General features: G+C 42.8%; 1 non-coding gene across 1 annotated transcript; it reads left to right on the top strand.

Moving 5' to 3' along the window:
- The first annotated feature begins 5384 nt into the window (after positions 1-5384).
- TRNAV-AAC (transfer RNA valine (anticodon AAC)) lies at positions 5385-5457 on the top strand. The gene has a single exon. It is a non-coding gene; the product is annotated as a tRNA-Val (tRNA).
- The last annotated feature ends 2078 nt before the right edge of the window (positions 5458-7535 follow it).

Here is a 7535-nt window from a genome sequence, read left to right as displayed (position 1 = left end):
GATGAAAGGGCTTTTTTTGTCTAACTTTACTAGGCTAGAATTTTTAGTTTCTGGAAGATTATGAATAATCACTGGGACCACGTTTAAAAGAGTGTACAAAGGAAACAAACCCTTCGAATATTGCTTGGAACTAAAAAAATGAAAAGATGTATTTCCAAAAGGATGAATAATTACAAATTTGTGCCGGGCATTATACTAGGTGTCATGGAAACAGGAACCATTCCTGATTCCTTGGACTTCCATTAAAATGAGGCATATTGTGGGAAATCCACGCCTGTCAGTGCTGGAATCAGAGCTGAATTCTGAAGATTCAGCAACCTCCGCCTCCCGGGTTCAGGCGATTGCTGTGTACATGTCAGAGAAAAGAATCTCCCATACTTTGACATACGGAAGAGTTTTAAATTATTCTATTGTGATTTTTCTTTTTTAAAAAATGAGCTATACAGTAGAATCATATGTGTTTTTTATAAACTATACTTATCTAGTTTATTTTATTTATTTATTTATTTTTTGAGACCGAGTTTCTCTCTTGTTACCCAGACTGGAGTGCAATGGCACGATCTCGGCTCACCGCAACCTCCGCCTCCTGGGTTCCAGCAATTCTGCCTCAGCCTCCCGAGTAGCTGGGATTACAGGCATGCGCCACCGTGCCCAGCTAATTTTTCTATTTTTAGTAGAGACGGGGTTTCACCTTGTTGACCAGGATGGTCTCGATCTCTTGACCTCGTGATCCACCCGCCTCAGCCTCCCAACGTGCTGGGATGATAGTCGTGAGCCACTGCGCCCGGCAGCTTATCTAGTTTAAATGCCTACATATAACAGATTTAAAAAAAAAATAGAAATATGTAGAAAAATTGCTTTATTGCCAGGCGCGGTGTCTCACGCCTGTAATCCCAGCATTTAAGGAGGCAGAGGCGGGCGGACCACAAGGTCAGGAGTTCGAGACCATCTCTACTAAAAAATTAGCCGGGCGTGGTGGTTTGCGGTAATCCCAGCTACCCGGGAGTCTGAGGCAGGAGAATCGTTTGCACCCCGGAGGCGGAGGCTGCGGTGAGCCGAGATCGCACCACTGCACTCCAGCCTGGGTGACAGAGCAAGACTCTGTCTCAAACAAACAAAACAAAAAATAAAACCAAACAAACAAACAAAAAAAACCCACAAACAGTAAAGCAAAACACTGATACAGTCTGCTGCCCCTAAATCAAAGATACGTTCCATGAAAGCCACAATAGAGAAGTAAATAGACAAATACAACAAAAGTAGAAGATATCTGAAATATTTACAAATGAAAATAACTTAATCTACGTGATATAGTAAGAAGCCATGAAAATCAGCAAGATCAAACAACAAGCTTAATAGAAAATGTGTAAAGAGGCGGGGCGCCGTGGTTCATGGCTGTAATCCCAGCTCTTTGGGAGGCTGAGGGGCCGGGGGTGGGCAGATCACAAGGTCAGGAGTTCGAGACCACCCTGACCACCCTGACCGAACTCTGTTTCTACGAAAATACAAAAAATTAGCCAGGCGTGGTGTGCGCCCCTGTAATCCCAGCTGCTCAGGAGGCTGAGGCAGGAGAATTGCCTGAACCTAGGAGGCGGAGGTTGCAGTGAGCCGAGATCACCTCACTGCACTCCAGCCTGGACAACAGAGCAGGTCTCCGTCTCAAGAAAAAAAAAATGTATAAAGAGTAAGGACAGGATCCTCATCTAACCTGTGATAAAGAGGAAGAATCTGAAAAGATTAACATTTTTTTTTTTTTTTTCCGGAGTGTCACTCCGTCACCCAGGCAGGAGTGCAGTGGGGTGATCTCAGCTCACTGAACTCTCTGCCTCCCAGGTTCAAGCGATTCTCCAGCCTCAGCCTCCCGAATAGCTGGGACTACAGGCACGCGCCACCACACCCAGCTAATATTTGTGTTTTTAGTAGAGACGGGGTTTCACCATATTGGCCAGGCTGGTCTTGAGCTCCTGCCCTCGTGATTCACCTGCCTCAGCCTCTCAAAGTGCTGGGACTACAGACATGAGCCACCGTGTCCGGCTAACATTTTAAATATTTAAAATATTAATTTATAAAGTGAAAGATAAAATAAGTTATTACCCAACCTACATTAGATTGGAAGAATTAGGAAGCTTGATGTGTCCATTATTGCAAAATGGGGATATGGCAGCCCGCATATCCTGCTGGTGAAACTTTATATTAATACAGCCATTTTGGAAAGCAGTCTAATACTTTTTACCAAAGTTCAGATTGTCACACCCAAAACCTAGATATTCGGCTTCTAGGTGTACATTTCCCTGATGTCGCAAAGATACAGATTGTATCATATGCGATGTTAATTGTCTCATTATTTTTTCTCTTTCAGAATCAGATTCAACCTTGATGCCATCATTGAACAGGAGGTAGGTGAAATGTGGTAAATGCATATTAAATATTATGCAACTGAGATGTGCTAGAGTATATTTACATGTACCAATCTTAAAAAGAATTTGTTTTAAAAAAGGTACTTAACATAATCAGATTTTCCCTTCTGTTAACACTAATCATTGTGCTCTTTGGCATTCAAAATCTTGCTGCTTGCTACTGCTCTTCATTTTCTCATCTTTTTGTCCCGGTGTATTTACGCCTTTAAACAACCCTAACGCTTGTATATGTGTAGTTTGGAATAAAGATAACGCAAATGCTGTGCTTGATTTGCCATCATTATAATTAGGTCTATCTGACTTACTCTGATTTTTGATCACCAGGTAACCCTAAGGATTAGTAAAATAGTAGATGGTTATAGGAAACCATCATTTCTATTGGGATCAAATGCCAAAGAGTCTAGAAAATAAAATTTTATGTCAAATTTCCCTGTGTCTCATTTCACCACTTCTATCTATTGAGGTTGAGCTGAAAGAACGAGTATCACGTCTGAGACATAATCAGAACCTCATGTGCAAGCTGCTTCCTATTTTTCTGACCGCTTTCCTTAAGTGCTCACAAATGCTGGCTCAGTTTACAATTCTGCCTTCCTTACCACTCCAAGTTTTCAGAATATACAGCTAAAAGCCAGACCCACATAAGCTCCTCTAGAAAGGCAGCCTGGGCATCTTCTGATCCTGGGCATTGTTTTTCCTCCATGGTTCTGCACTCAAGGCTTTCTCAGGCCATCTGCATCCCTGGGCTTCTCTTGGTTGGCTGAAGCTGGCAGCTTTCTACATTTCCATAGCTTCCACAACAGTCCAGAAATCAGCCGTTAATTCTGTGTTCTGAGAGAATATTTAACAATTTTAAGCATTTGTGTTTTGTGGAAAATGCTTTTAGAGAGTCCTTTATGGAGGCCAGAAAAAAAAAAAAATGAGGAAATTGTAGGGAGCAGTGGCCATCTTGAGCGTCATGATAGCCGTCTTGTGATCTTGTTGCTCAAGCTTCTGCTTCCCTTATCTAAGTTTCACGTTCTTCTTAGTCACGAGGCCAGCCTGCAGCCTCGTCTCCATGGTTACTTTCTGACGTCAGAACTCAGAGCTTCCCGCCTTTGCTTGCTTATAAGCAGCTGCTTTGTACCTAATAAAGGAGACTTGATCACATCCTTGACTTGTCTCCATTCTTCGCGTCTCCTGTCTCTCTCTTAATCCCCACTCCCTCCCTAGGGTCTCCGTTGCTCGTCCCGCGGGTCGGGACAGGAAATGTTAGCCAGACCTCAGAACCCTATAGTTTGCTGGGGCAGGCATCCGGATGGTAACAATTGTAAAACAATTCCTTCATCTCTCTATTATGAAATTTTAAAAGCAGGATAAAGAGATCAGTGCTTGGTTTATTTTAGATCTCCTGCAGAGCAAAAACATGGTCTTCCGCGTATAACTCACAGTGAATCACTATACTAAGACAAAATGTTGAGGAGGGCAGGTACAAAACAATTGCTAGAAAACAATCGGCTACAGTAAAATCCAAGAATAGTCTCATTACAAAATAAAGTAAGGAGACTATTTTCAGTGCTAAACAACTTTATATGCATCTCAATTGGCACAAGTTTGAAAGACCCATCAATTAGAATACACTGAGGAAAGGTGCGTTTAGAGATCCAAAACTGAACTCTTATTTGTTCTCACTGATTGATCGATTCATTCATTCATTCACTAAACGAATGTTAATTAATTCTCTATTAAAAAACCATAAGCAAGAAAGGCGCAGTGGCTCACATCTGTAATCCCAGCACTTTGGAAGGCCGAGGCAGGTAGATCACCTGAGGTCGAGAGTTCAAGACCAGCCCAGCCAACAGGGAGAAACCCCGTCTCTACTAATAATACAAAAAAAGTAGTCGGCGTGGTGCATGCCTGTAATCCCAGCTACATGGGATGCTGATGCAGGAGAATCGCTTGAACCTGGGAGACGGAGGTTGCAGTGAGCCGAGATTGTGCCGTCGCGCTCCATCCTGAGCAACAAGAGCGAAACTCCGTCTCAAAAAACAAAACAACAACAACAAAAATAAGCTAGAGACTATGAATAAAGCAGTGAACACAACGGAAAAAAATATCCTTTCCCTCATGGAATTTATGTTTTAATTCCTAGCAAATAGGAGTTGATGATCAAATATGCTGTCTTTGATGAAAATATTTACCATATTGAGCAGAATTCTTTATCACTCCTTTAGGATTGATAAAATCTGGCCTCCTAGATACTTGTCACTATGCTAAGTAGGAGATAATTTTGGATGAGGAAGCTTGTCCTCATGTGTATATACATATGTGTGTGTGTGTGTGTATACATGTGTATATGTATATATCTGCAAAAATACGTAGTTTGAGAAGCATATATGCATATGTGTACATATATATATATTTATTACCAATGATCATGTACAATATATAGATATTTGCTCATTGATAATTGGTCCTAATGAATACAATTGTTCTGTCTTGATTTTAAACTTTCCCATACACACCGAAGCTATTTAGTTCTTGTTATACACCTTTGCATGAACACCGCCTGTGCCTTTTGTTTCAAACCTCAAGAAAGTGTCTCATTTAGGAGTAAAGGGGACTTTGAATGAATCTCACTGACAGGCTGCTGGCATGAAGGAAAAAACACTCAAGGATACCAATGTTCTGCCTAATTGACATCAGAGCATCTTATGAGAGCAGAGAGCATAGAACTTACAAAAAAATGAACTGAAATAAAATTTCCCAAGAGACTGCCCGAGATTTCCCTGCCCTGTGCTTCTAAAGGAATTGAAGCTTCAGGAGAATCATTTGCTTGGTTACTAGTTGTCGGGTTTTGAAACTGTTGGTTCTCAGAATTAGAAACTGTTTGGGAAAATATCTCTCTGCCAGAGATATACCCTAACGAAACAGATAAATTTAAGGTTCATTTTAACTAATTCCACCATGAAAAAGGCCCACAGCAAGCCGGTTTCCGTAGTGTAGTGGTTATCACGTTCGCCTAACACGCGAAAGGTCCCCGGTTCGAAACCGGGCGGAAACAAGGTGTAGCTGTTTTTGCCAAGTTCTGAATCTGTTTATATTTCAACCTCGTCTCAAACCTATACGCTTTCTTTTAGCCCAGAATGCCCTCTCGCGCGCGCTCTCTTTTTCTTTCGAGATGGAGTTTCCCTCTGTGGCTCAGACCTTGGCTCACTGCAACCTCCACCTCCCGGCTTCAAGCGATTCTCCTGCCTCGGTCTCCTGAGTAGCTGGGATTAGAGGGTCCCCGCCACCAGGCACCCGCTACCACGCCTGGCTAATTTTTACATTTTTAGTAGAGACGGGGTTTCACCCTGTTGGTCAGGCTGGTCTGGAACTCATGATCCACCCGCCTCAGCCTCCCAAAGTGTTGGGATTACAGGCGTCAGCCACCGCGCCCAGCCAGTTACAACTTTCAATTAAAAGAATCATAATATAGCCGGCTGTTGAGACGGAAGCGCCAGTGAGGAAAAAAGAAAATCAGGACCGCTGTGTCTTGGAAATCAAACAAAACGTTTTAAGAAGAATAATGTGCCTATTGCCCCTGAGAAGTCAAGAAAGATGAGAGCTTCGGAGTGCTCATTAGCTTCAGACATGTGAAGGTGGTTCACGATCTCGACCAGAAGTTTCCATAAAGTGCTTCCGAAAACTGAAGATAGTGGGTCTACAAAAGAAAAGGAACAGAGAAACTGCAGATAGCAAATTTGAATAACGCTTTATAGGAAGTTTTAAAATAAAGTCATCTGAGAAATAGGGCACTAACGAGAAAAATGTTGAGTCAAGAGAGGCTTTTTTAAGATAGGGGTCAAACTCCTGACCTCAGGTGATCCACCAGTCTTGGGCTCCCAAAGTGCTGGGATTACAGGTGTGAGCCACAGCCTGGCCAATGTGGTGAAATCCCGCCTCTACCAAAAATACAAAAATTAGCAGCCGAGTGGTGGTAGGGGGCGGTGTTGCTCACCTGTAATCCCAGCTACTTGGGAGACTGAGGCAGAAGAATTGCTTGAACCAGGGCGACAGAGGTTGCAGTGAGCTGAGATTGCGCCATTGCACTGCAGTCTGGGTGACAGTGAGACTCCATCTTGAAAAAAAAAACAAGTAAAGTGTGTATAAAATACCAGATGTGATGAGAAATGCTAAAGAGAAAAATTAATCAAGAATGGAAATTAGGGTTGAGTTTTTATTTTCAGTTTCTAAATGGAGTAAATGTTATGTGTGAGCAAAAATATGAGGAGAGAAAATGAATTAGCTCTGGGGATATCTAGGTAAAGTCATTCCAAACATAGCGAATGGTGCCACAAAGATCTTGGTGTGTTTACCTGATGTATTAGAATAATAGCAAAGAGCTAACTTTGCTGAAGTAGAATGAGTGATATTTTACTGTACGTATCAGTTATCTATTGCTGCAAATATACATGTTAATAAACCACCTCAGTAGCTTAAAACAATTCAGATCTGTTTAGCTCCCTAGTTCAAGGCTGATAGGTTGGGACTGACCAGCAGGATTGTCCCAGCTGGGCTGACTCACATGTCTCGTGAGCAATAATCAATCTCCAGATTGCATTACATATTTTTCCAAACCCATAGAATGTACCACACCAAGAGTGAACCCTAATGTAAACTATGGATTTTGGTCTAGGGAACCAGCCCCCACACCCCACCCCTGGGTACCCTGAGTTTGGTGGTGACAAAGGAATGAGGAGACAGATAAAGAGAGATAGTGGGACCAGGGGACCGCCACTTCTTACTCTGGAGGCAGTGAAGGCCCAAGCTCTGCTTTCCACAATATTTATTGAACACAGTCGCTTTTGTCCATGGTGCAGGTGGCCGGGTGAGTCTGTGAAGGGAGGCTGTGCATCAAACATAACATTGATGCAGCGGCTGTTTAGGTGCGTTTCTCCAGCGCTAAAAGTGTACACTTATCAATAGACAGTGCAGCTGGTGGCAGCGGGCTCAGCGAGGGGCCTACATGTCTGGTTACACTTCAGTGCTTCAAGGGAGTGTGATGTCCTTGGGCACCATGTTCAGAATATCACAGCTTAGGTCACTCTGCTCCTGGGAACATGCTGGCAAAGAGGGGCCTTCCTCCCCAGAGGCCTC

The sequence above is a fragment of the Callithrix jacchus genome, chromosome 4 (assembly GCF_049354715.1).
Source record: "Callithrix jacchus isolate 240 chromosome 4, calJac240_pri, whole genome shotgun sequence".
NCBI classification, from domain to species: Eukaryota; Metazoa; Chordata; class Mammalia; order Primates; family Cebidae; genus Callithrix; species Callithrix jacchus.
This window is presented reverse-complemented; position numbering and strand designations above follow the sequence as displayed.